Genomic DNA, 10399 nt, shown 5'->3' with positions numbered 1-10399 from the left:
GAAAGAACTAACACTGATAGGCTGTCAGAGTGAGAACAAAAGAGCTGGGTGGCTTGCTGATGCTCAAAGGGCCTGTGATTATAGACAGAGGCCAATAGAAATCCATGTTCTTCCCCTTAGTGCAATAGGGCATGTTGGAGGGAGATGGGAGCATGTGCTCAAAGTCCTAAGTTACTGGGTTCTGTGATGGTCAACTTAGAGTACTTATGGGACTTAGCATATTATAGAACTCTAAATGCCACTGGGAAAAGCAGACAAGTTGGGTTGTATCAGCTAAGAGAATTGGTAGCACTACACAGACAAAAAGGGGAACAAGGGATTATCAACTTTTGAAAAAAAATAAATCAGGAAATTCCTCTAATTGAGATTTATATGCACAAGTTCAGGGAATGCACATCCATAGGAAGGCTTAAAAGATTGCTTAATCCCAAAGGTTGGCTCATTAATGAAATCTTTTTCTGTACAAAGCCAGTCTGTGAAAAATGAGAAAGGTGTTTTTTTTTTCCAAATATGCAGATCCCAACAGAAAGTTAAAAGCATATGAAGTAACAGGGAAACATGAACAAAGAAACAAAATAAATCTCCAGAATAAATGAACTCTAAAGAAATGAAGATATATAACTTAGTATGGTGACATGTACCTCTAATCCCAGCACTCTGGGAGAATGGGACAAGAGGATCTCACCTTTTAGCCCAGCTTGGGAAATTTAGAAATATACCAAGACCCTGCCTCAAAATAAAAAAGATCTAGGAATGTAATGTATATATAGCTAGGTGTGAAGGTCATGGGTTCACTGCATTCCCTAGTACCATGAGGAAGAAGAAGAGGAAGGAGAAGGAGGAGAGGGATTATAAAATCAGTACACAAAAATCAATAGTGTTCCTATGCGCTAAAAATGAACCCACTGAGAAAGAAATCAGGAGCAATCCTATTAACAATAGCTTCAAAAGCATTAAATACCTAGGAATTAATCTAACCAAAGAAGTAGACCACCTCTATAATGAAAACTGATACTCTGAATCTATAGGACAATGAAAACTATAGGACATAAGAAATTGGAAAAACAACTTTCTGTATAGGCAGGACAAATACTGTCAAAATGTCCATATTACCAAAAATGATATACAGATTGTGATCCCAATCAAAATACCAACATCATTCTACACAGAACTGGAGAAAGCAATCCTAAAATTTCTGTGGAAACAGAAGAGACCAAGAATAGCAAAAGCAATCTTGGGCAGCAAGAGCAAAGCAGGCACCACCACAACTCTGGATTTCAGGTTATATTGCAAAGCTACAGTAATTTTTAAAAATTACGATACATAAAACAGACACATCAGTCAATGAAACAGTATTGAGGATGCAGAAACAACCCCAGGCACCTCAGCCATCTGATTTTTGACACAGAGGTAAAAAAAATATGCTGGAGAAAAGATAGTCTCTTCAACCAATAATGCTAGAAAACTAGTAATCTATGGTGACAAATGAATTTACATCTATTCTAACCTGCACTAAAATACAAATCAAAATGGACCGAAGACTTATATAAAAACATAGATAGTCTCTTCAACCAATAATGCTAGAAAACTAGTAATCTATGGTGACAAATGAATTTACATCTATTCTAACCTGCACTAAAATACAAATCAAAATGGACCGAAGACTTATATATAAAAACAGAAACACTGAATCTACTGGAAGAAAAAAAAATGGCAAAACTATTGAAAAAATAGGCATAAGTAAAGACTTTCTGAACAGAATCCAAATTATACAGGAAATAACAAAATCAACAAATGGGACTATATTAAGTTAAAAAGACTCTCCACAGCAAAGGAAACAACAAACAAACTGAAGAGACAACCTACAGAATGCAAAATAAAACAACAAGCACAAAAAGCATGCCAGCTTGTCTTCAGACAGAAGATTAATATCTAGAATATGTAAAGAACTCAAAAAATTAGACCCCACCCAAATAAAAGACCTAATAAAAATGGGCTATTGAAGTGAATAGATGCTTCTCAGAAATACAAATGGCTAGGCATTATATGAAAAATTCCTCAGTATCTTTTGCCCTTAGAGAAATGAAAATCAAACCATGGAGAGCCCTTCTTACTCCAGAAAGAATGATTATCATCCCAAACTCAAAAAAGTGCCAGTGAGTTTGTGGGAGAAAGGAACTTTTCTGTACTGTTGGTAGGAATGTGTAGTACAAGGACTATAGAAATCAGTATGGAGATTTCTCAGAAAACTAAAATGAAGATTCCATTTAATCTAGCTATCCCTCTCCTGGGTATCTTTTTAAAATAGTTAAATACATATTACAGTGATACAAACATACCCATGTTTATAGCAGCACGATTTGTAATAGCTAAGTCTTTGAAGCAATCTGCAAAGAAAAAGTGGTAAATGTACACAGTGGAGTACTACTCAGCCATAAAGAAAGATCAATTTGTATCTTATATAGGAAAGAGACTATAAAGCTAAGTGAAATAAAATAGACACAGAAGATTAAATACCACATGGTTTCTCTTATATAAGAAACCCAAAATATAAAGAAAAATATAAAATAAATTATAGGAAACATGGACATAAATTTTGTTCAAATAAGAAAAGGATCTGGGGATAGGAGAAAATGGGTGAAATGTGGGGAAGAGGAAATGAAAATCATCAAAATTATATATATATATATATATGTATATATATTGTGTATATATATGTATATATTGGAGATATATATATATATATCCCATGATGAATGGTTTTCTTATTATTGCAACCATATACTAAAAAAAAGCTAAAGAAAAAACTAAATATGCATCTATGATGGTATATAGTCAATCCATTCCTAGGTTTCTAACCTGGGAAAAAGAAATTTATGACAAAGACTGACATAACAAGTATTTATATTGGTTTTATTTTTAATAGCTATAAAGTGGAAATAAGAAAAATGTCCATCAACAGGTGAATGGGCAGCCAAACTGGCATGCACATCCGACGTTACACTACTCAGTAACAAAAAGAAATGAACTTAGGGGTACACAAAACAACCTGAATGAATTTCAAAATAAGTATGCTGGGTGAAAAAAGCCAAATAAAATCTTTTTTTTAAGTACATACTGTATGATCCTATTTACAGAACATAAATTTTTGGGAAACTGTCCTCCATTTTCTCTTCACACGATTTTTCTCTTTCTGTGGATATAATCTGAATATTTTAGGCCCGTTTCCACCAGTCTTATATCTTTCCACACCCCATTATGTGGCTCGCTGCCTTCATCACTCTGAATCAGTTTGGATGGTTTCCATTTGCTTGCCTCTCTCGTGTTCTCCTGAGTTCACTTGAGTATTTTGCAAGTTTGACTTCTTTTTATGGATTCAAAATGGCAAAAAAGCATCACCCTAAAAAAGATGAAAAAAGATATGTCAACATGAAAGTTGTAGAGCTGAGTAGTACAGCTCCAATTCTGTTTTGTTTGTTTCACTTTATTTTTAATTGACATACAATAGCAATGCATTTACAGAGTACTGCGTGATTATTTGATACATGTATACAACGTGTGTTGATTAAATCAGGGTGATTAACACTTCTAACTCCTTTTAAAATTATCATCTTTTGTGTCTAGGAATTTCAAACTTCTCTCTTCTATTTCTTTATTAAATATATAGGTTTTTGTAAATAGTAGTCACCTGCTATGCTGTGTAACATTAGAACTTATTCCTCTTATTTAAAAATATTTTAGTACTCATTCAAACCTCCCTCTGTTCTTCTTCCTCCTACCCATCTAACGTCTAATAATCACTATATTACACTCTCTTTTATGAGATCAACTTTTTGGCTTCCACATAAGCATACCAATGTGAAGTATCTGTCTTTCTGTATCTGGCTTATTTTGCTAAACATCAAGTCCCCCAATTTCACTCGTTTCTGCAGATGACAGTATTTTATTCTTTGACCGGAGTGAATAATACCCCATTGTGCATATATACACTTTCTTTTTCCTTTCTTCTATTGGTGAACACTTCCATTGATTCCATAACTTGGCTATTATGAATACTGCTGTAATAAACATGGGAGTACAGGTGTCTCTTTGATATAATCATTTACTTTCCTTTGCACAATCCCATGTATATTAGGGGAATCATATTGTAGTTTGCTTTTAGTTTTTTGAGTGACTTCTAAACTATTTTCCCTGTTGGCTATCCTAATGTACAACCCTAACAACCATTCATAAGATTCTCTTTTCTCAACATCTTCAGCAAGCATTTGTTTTTTGTTTGTTTGTTTGTTTGTTTTGTTTTGTTTTCCTTTTGATGATAGCTTTCCTGATTGGGATGAGGTATTTGTAGTTTTGACTTGTGTTTCCTTTGTAATCAGTGAAGCTGATATTTTCATATATCTGTTGGGCATTTTTAAGTCTTCTTTTGAGAAATGTTTATTCACTTTCTAATTCTCTGCTCCATTTTCCATCAACTCATCTGTCTTAGTTTGAACTGTCATTAAAAAATAGTGTAGACTTGGTTAATCACAAACAATAAACTTTTATTTCTCAAAGTTCTGAAGGGTAGAAATTCAAGATCGGGGAGCCACCGTGGTTGGATTCTGGTGGGGATTCCCTTCCTCACCACCTTTTTATGGTGCACAGGACATTTTTGGATTCTTCACATTTTCCTATTACATTTTTAAAAATCCAAATTTTAACCTCCAGTAATTTGTTCTAATTCTTTAATTTCTATTAGTGTTTTGCCTTTTCTGAAATTATTGGCACAGAAAAAGGTTTTTAAATTTTTTTTTATTTAATTTTGTATTCATCTAAATTTATTTGTTTCTGGTATCTGTCTTCTACTTGTGGGTTTTCTCCTTTATATTGCAGATTTTCCCCAAGTATCTTACAATCATTTTGGCCAATATATATTTAAAACTGAAGAAAACAGTGAAATCTGATCTCTGTTAGCTGAGTGACACTTAAGGGGCAATCGGACTTTATCAGGAAACTAAGCCTTTTCCTGGAGCACCCCTCCCCAAAAAGAGCACCAGGATATGTAAAGCTTTATGAAGCCAGACAGTAGTTACATTCATGTTAGGGTTTATACCTGGATGTCTCCCAATGTTCGGGGAGGTGACTGGATCATGAGAGTGCTATATTCATGGCTAGATTAGTTCACTGATGAATTTATAGTTAAATGTGCTGTTCTAAGATGGGACTTGACGTGAAGAAGTGGATCACAGGGGGCACGGCTTGGAGGAGTGTATGCCCTTCCCTAGCTCCTCTCTTCTCTCTCTCTGCTTCCTGGCTGCCATGAGGTGAGCAGCTTTTCTTCCACCAGGCCTTCTCTGCCATGCTGTTTCTTCTTTGGAGCTGGCTGCCCATGGGCTGAAACGTGAAGTAACATAAAATATTCCTCCTTCAAATTGTGGATATTGGCTATGATGTCTAAGTAACAAGAAAGTGACTAAGATAATTTAATATTGTAGAATCCCACATTTGGCTCATTCAATGACACTTATAAGAAATTTTTATTTTATTTATCTGTAGTCCACCTAGCTGGTTGGCCTTTGCTAAGATATACACTGGCTAAAGGCCATTCTGTTTATCAAGATAGGGATACAAGTCAACTAACATGTTCAATGTTTCAACTCATCCCTTTGCTTTTTCTCCTACTTTTAATCCCCATTCCTAATTATGCATACAATCTCAATTCTTGCTAGGGAAATTAATTGCCATTAGCTGTACTTTCTTAAATTAGGGTTGCTAGTATTTCTCATGGTTCCAGTTTTAACTTCAGTGTCACCCTTGAAAAGCCTACTGTGTCCACTCTTTACATGAAATCAATCTCAAACATTCCCTATCATTTTCCCAGTTTGCCATTCTCATAGCATTCTCAAGTGATATTATTATTATTAGTAGTAGTAGTATTTATTTCCTCTACTATAATATAAGCTCATGGGCAGTAATCTTGTCTTATTCTAGCTATATCCTCACCCAGTGCCTCTACCAATACCTACAACATGAAAGGGGCTCAGATATGTGTTGAATAAAAACACAATCTTAAGAGGCAGGTGTGATGGGGAGGAGAGATGCTTCTGATCCAGCTCAAAACTCAGTTATCCCAGGCTCAGTCCCATCCCCTGAACTTCTTCTTACCCAGAACTCAAAGTTGATTCAGCAGTGGAATGACACAGCCCTGCCCTATCCAAACCTAGAAAACCCAAGATGACGTTTATGTCTCTTTCCCAAACTGTGCCTCACTTCCTGTGTTCCTAGGTTGTTGATTGTCACGTCTTTGGCGTATTTCAGATTCAGTATTTCTCAAGACCTCCCCACACATAATGTTGATGGCTATGCCTGTGACCCTTGCCTTACCTCCATTGTGTCCACCTACCTGTGTCTCAGGAGAATACAATAAGTAAGGACACAAAGGAATAAACAATTGAAGAATTAAAGAAAACAATTGTCACTTAAGATGAAACTGCTTTACCCAAGGCAGGGCTGTGCCAGGATCCTGCCTGTTCCAAAGCCTCACCCTCTGCACAGGGATCCAGAAAGGAGGGTGCTACTGTCTTCGAAGGACTGCTTCAAGGGCTTCTGTGCTGCCTGCCTCAAGTATCCATAATACAGGGCACCAGACTATAAGTGCACCCTCAAATCCTTTTTAGGCTGAGAGAAGGTATACATGGATGAATTAAAAGTAAAGGAGAATGCATTTGCTCTCTGATATTTTATTAACCATAAGTGGACACCCTGACCTTGGAAAACAATGAAAGCAAGTTAGAGGTTGCCCCGAAACCACCTGCTGTGTTCCTTTGAAACCTAAGTACTTGGGTGCCATCTAGAGGCATAACTAGAACTGCAGCAATTTTAAAGGATGCTTGCCTTTAAAGGTGAATTTTCCTACGTGGTGGGAAGGAAACCTTATCATCACAGACTGGTGCATCTTGTCCTAGAGTCAAGGACTAGTAGGAAGCAAGTTGTTCCTACCCTGAGTCAAAATCTGCCCCTGCCTTCTCTGACCTCTGCAAATCATAGAAATTTGTCCTTTCTCTGATAATGTATTGTTTTTAACATTTTCTCAGAACCAAGGCAGAGCACTTTGTTTCTCTAACAAATATTTCTCTTGACATATTCTCCATGCCCGAATTGGTGGTCAGCAGTATGACTCTGATGCTTCACCCTTCGGTCCCTGGGCAGGAAGGGCCATCTTCCATCATCTCCCTCCCTGTGACAGGAGCAGCCTGGACATCTCTGGAATGTTTTCACTGCCCTTTTCAGATCCAGATCCTATGGAAGAACATAGCTCACCTTCTTTAGAATGTGTTAGCACATGTAAATATGGTAGGTACACTTTTTAATCATAGTTTATTAGTACATGTGCTCAGTATGTGATGTTTGCTTTCCTTTGAGGAAGTTGGTACATGTATATAATACACTGTAATCCCCTTTTCAATACCTTTCCCTTCCCTCCTCTCCTCAGTCAGGGCGTGTAAATGTATGCAGTGGAAATAGCTTTGGAAATCAAGAAGATGTGCTATTGAATCTACTGAAATATGAGCAAATTACTTAACTTCTCTCAGACTTGACTTCCCAGTCTGTTACATGGAATGGCAAAATCTACCTCATGGTCTCATGGTAAGAATTATTAATAGTGTATTATTTCTTTATATGCAACCTAGTACAATTCTTAAGGTACTACGAAAATGTCAATTTGTATTACTATCACACTATTGATAAAATCCTAGCTATAAGATGAACTCTACTTTGCAAGATTGTTATGAGCATTAAATTATGTACACATATATGATACACTGCCAAATGAGGCCTATTTTTTCCTCCAAGAGAATCTGCCAGAGTCTTCTGCATGGCAACCATTGTAAGCTTTATCACCTTGAAATTGATGCCTGATTTTTCTCTCTGAACACTTAAGTTATACTTCCTAGTTATTACAAGCAAAAGGCCACAAAGTACACTCAGATGTGCAATAACAGGATTCTTTATGCCCTTTGAAACCTGTCTGAAGATTTGGCCACTCAGGAGATGGGGCTAAATTTACACAGGATCAATCCAATCCCTCCCTTGTGATAACCACGAAGATCAAGCTCCTTCCGACAGAGTGGGTAGATTTGGGAACATTATCAAACCCTTCATGCTGCACAATGTTCTTGGAAAAGTCAGGGAAGGTACATATCACATGGAGGTAGGCCTTGAACAATGAAATGAAAAGTACAGCAATGTGACCTATTTTTATGCCCCAGGTGTACATGGCATCACATCTGGTATGTGGTAGCACTCAATCAATGGTGATTCTTTTTACCGATGTTATTGTTCCACATGGTTTCTTGCTAATCCAACCCAGAAGTCATGTCATCTGGCAGCAATCTCACCTAGGCCCAGTTAGCAGCCTTCCTGTGAATGCTCAAAGGCCAGGCCAGAGAGTGCAGGGAGAGAGAGTGCCCAGGGCAAGGGGGTTAGTCCAGGCCGCCAGCACAAGCACAACTCTAAATTCTAAAATGTCCTTTACCTAAATGCTCTTTGAGAAAAAGTTTTTCCTAGTATGGAGACATTAGAAAAGCACCTCAGGATAATGCCTGGCCTCTGGACATTTCTAATAGGAATAACTCGCTGTGACTGGTCTGTCCAAAGAGTAGCTGCCCAATCTAACGAGTAGATCATTTTTCCTTTTTCTTCTCCTCCATCAGTGTTAACGTTTCATGGACAGAAGACTGAATGAATAGAGAAGGGAATGAAGTAATCGTGCTTGTGGATGTGAAAAAGTCCAGAGGCCTGGAATCAGCCCCTGAGTGGGCTGCACTTTCTCTCCCGATGGACTCCCCATGTTTATTCCGTTAATACTGCACTCTTAAGCACTGGAACAACACGATGGTCACCCCAACCAAATGGCAACTGGGAGGTAAACTCCCATCACTCGTTTGCGTCTCCCTGGTACAGCTATCTTTATAATGAGCACTTAATTACACTCGAGGCAGGGGAAACAAATCTAACTCCCTTGGCCTGTTGTTTGGATCTCCTTCAGGATGCAAACATCAGGATCCATCTTTAGGTTTATTGGTGACAAATATCAGCCCATTGTCCTAATAGTAAAATAACATCCTCTATTACCACAGAGTGCACATTAAATGTAATGAAGTTCCACAAAAAAAAATCCTCTGAATAGTAGGCAATAAGAGCAAGAAAGGTTCAGAAAAATAGCCCACATCTTTCTCAGCCTCAAGAATCGCACTGAAATCAACAGGGGAGCTTTTTAAATACACTGTGCACAGCCCCATCTCAGACCTACTAAGTTAGAGTCTCTAAAGGCCTAAGAGTCATCAGTATTTTTTAAAAACTTCTCAAGTGATTAATAAGTGCAGCTTAGAATGAGCACAGCTGATATAAATCAAACCTACAATGACACAAGCAGAGGCTTTGAGGCCTGCAGCGTAAGATTCGCAGGTGTGGCCAGGAGTGCTGGTCCAGTTCACTTCCATCCTCTCTGGTTCCTTCTTCCCCCAGGAGCCACTGGGTCTCTGCTCATCAAAGGTGTAAGGAGCACATTCCATGTGCCAGAAACGCCCTTCCTGGAATGCTCTCCAGACCTCCTGCACTGCAGGGATTTTCTTAGCATTCCAAAAAGGCATTGCAAGTGGAAAGGAAGAACAAGTGCTAGTGCGTAAGTGCACAGGACGGCAACTACTGTTAACAGTAACGTATTATGTATTCCGAAATGGCTGGGAGAGGCTGTTCAAGGTTCTCATCACATAGCAATTATAAATATATGAGCTGATGGATATGCTGATTAATTAGATTTGTACACATGTATCAAATCATCACATTGTACAGCATGACTATGTACAATTAATTATCCCGTATCAATTGATTTTTTTTAATTTGTAAAGTGCCTACTACAAGCAATAGCTGCTGGCTAATCTGACCAGCAGAGGGAGCCAAACACCCCACTTTTTTTTTTTTAATAAACCCCACAGGTTGGACAAATCAAACAGAGATTGAGCGGAAATCTGAAGGCAGGAGTAGGTGAGGGCCGTGAGAAATGACCTCTGCCCACTCCAAAGAAGGCCGTGGGATGCTCCAGATAGAGCAGGCTTGGTGGGCAGCCACACGTGGGCCTCACTGGCTGCTACTTCACCTCTGAGCATCACTCGTAGAGCACCACAGAAAGGCACGTGAGGGTCACACGTGACCAAGTGTGTAAGTGGCCCTGCCAGAGAGCAAGGTCAGGTCAGTGGTAGGTGCCGTTTTCCAATGCTCCCTCCCCTTCCTCTTCTCCCTACTTTCTGTGTCCTCACCTTTTTTGTTTCCTTTTCCTAATAAGCTGCATAATGCAGGACAAATCTGAGCCCAGAGCACCCTCACCCCTACCTGGGCAGCAACAAATATGTAGGCTTCC

General features: G+C 38.3%; 1 long non-coding RNA gene across 1 annotated transcript in view; it reads right to left on the bottom strand.

The window, feature by feature from the left end:
- Positions 1 to 3154: 3154 nt before the first annotated feature.
- LOC104852530 overlaps positions 3155 to 10399 on the bottom strand; it is a 74566-nt gene continuing 67321 nt past the window's right edge. Inside the window, exon 3 of the long non-coding RNA XR_777513.1 lies at positions 3155 to 3400. This is a non-coding gene — a long non-coding RNA (uncharacterized LOC104852530). The remainder of the gene's footprint in view (positions 3401 to 10399) is intronic.

The sequence above is a fragment of the Fukomys damarensis genome, unplaced genomic scaffold, assembly GCF_012274545.1.
Source record: "Fukomys damarensis isolate Sample0158 unplaced genomic scaffold, DMR_v1.0_HiC HiC_scaffold_23, whole genome shotgun sequence".
Lineage (NCBI taxonomy): Eukaryota > Metazoa > Chordata > Mammalia > Rodentia > Bathyergidae > Fukomys > Fukomys damarensis.
This window is presented reverse-complemented; position numbering and strand designations above follow the sequence as displayed.